Source organism: Dama dama, chromosome 18 (assembly GCF_033118175.1).
Source record: "Dama dama isolate Ldn47 chromosome 18, ASM3311817v1, whole genome shotgun sequence".
Lineage (NCBI taxonomy): Eukaryota > Metazoa > Chordata > Mammalia > Artiodactyla > Cervidae > Dama > Dama dama.
Window position 1 is genome coordinate 101,150,117 of NC_083698.1, and position 1,808 is coordinate 101,151,924.

The 1,808-nt window shown below is 54.4% G+C and overlaps 1 pseudogene; it reads right to left on the bottom strand.

The window, feature by feature from the left end:
• Positions 1-314: 314 nt before the first annotated feature.
• LOC133072932 (olfactory receptor 6V1-like) lies at positions 315-1,387 on the bottom strand (annotated as a pseudogene).
• Between the last annotated feature and the right edge of the window lie 421 nt (positions 1,388-1,808).

Consider the following 1,808-nt stretch of genomic DNA (forward strand, 5'->3'; position numbering starts at 1 on the left):
CTGGCTATAGTCCGTGGGGTCACAAAGAGTCGGACACGACTGAGCAGTTTCAATCAAAAAGTTTTGCAATTTGAATTGCCATCATCACACTGTTTTCACCCCCAGCTGCCTTGAAATCATCCTTTCCTTAACTAGCGCAGGCTGACAGATGCCTGCCTTTGAGACATTTGGATGATGTGAACTCATCCGCTCCCTGTGGAGAGAACAGAGACTTCAGTGGGGTGGAGGTGGCAGGAGAGACAAGGAAGGAGACTGAGAAGCCCCAGCTTGGGCACCTGGGCGCCACCCGCAGTGGACGGTCCCCCTCCTTGCTCTCATCTGAGGGCGGCTGGGCGTCTCAGGGGGATCCTTTCGGACATAACCTCCGTGACCTTTTGTTGCTGCTGCTAAGTCGCTTCAGTCATGTCCGACTCTGTGAGACCCCATAGATGTCAGCCCACCAGGCTCCCCGGCCCTGGGATTCTCCAGGCAAGAACACTGGAGTGGGTTGCCATTTCCTTCTCCAATGCATGAAAGTGAAAAGTGAAAGTGAAGTCGCTTAGTCGTGTCCCACTCTTAGCAACCCCATGGGCTGCAGTCTACCAGGCTCCTCCATCCATGGGATTTTCCAGGCAAGAGTACTGGAGTGGGGTGCCATTGCCTTCTCCACTGTGACCTTTTGGACCTTCTCATTCCGGAAGGTGAAGATGAAGAGGTTGAGGAACGGGGTCACCAGGGCAGTCATCAGGGCCACCACCTTGTTGAGCTGCGTGGAGGGGCCCTTATCTGGTCTCTGAAGAGCAAGGACTGGAAGAAGTCCATGAGCACGGTGTGCTGGGTGTCGGAGCAGGACCACTTGAGCAGCGGGGCAGAGTCGCAGATGTGGTGGTCAGTGATGTTGGGGATGCAGAACCAGAGCTGGGTTTTCTGTAGGGTTGGGGAGATAATGGAGAGGAACCCCACCACCCTGCAGACCACCAACAGCTTCACACAGACCAGCCTGTTCATGATGGTCGGGTAGTGTAGAGGTCGGCAGACAGCCATGGAGCAATTGAAGGCCATGACTGTGAGGAGCAGGAAGTCGGTGGAGCCCAGGGAGAAGTAAAAGAAAGACTGGGTCAGGCATTCAGCAGGGGCCATGGTCCTGCGAGGGTACAGCAGGTCAGCCAGCATCCTAGGGGCCGCAGTGGAGGTGACCAGCACCTCCCTGAGGGAGAAGTTGCAGAGGAAGAAGTACATGGGTGAGTGGGGGCCCAGGTCCAGGCACGTGAGGGTGACAGTGGCCAGGTTCCCCAGAACAGTCAGCACCTATACCAATAGGATGAAGGCAAACAGGAAGGACTGGAACTTGGTGTGGATGAGAAAACCCTAGGAGAACAAGCTCCCTGATGACGCTGAGGTCACTCATGGCACTTGATGCCCCTTCTCTGGACTGCCTGTGAGACGCCAGGAAGTCTTATTGAGAAATGGCCACCAGCCTCTCTCTTGACCTTGCTCCCTGATGGCTGACCTGGCTTCCCATGCAGACTGGCCTCTATGCATAGTCAAATTCAACATCCAGGAGACACAGTCCCAAGGGCAGAAGGTCCCAAGGGGCAAGGAACTGACTGGCTCTGCTGGACAGAGTTAGGAATTGGCCACCTCCACAGTACCATCCGGTATTCTTGCCTGGAAAATGCCATGGACAGAGGAGCCCAACAGGCTGCAGTCCAGGCGGGTCACAAAAAGTCAGACTCAACTTATGATAGCACACACATACATCACCATCACTCCTAAACACTTGCTCTTTTGTCTCCTACTCATTCATTATTTCATTCAACACATTTGTT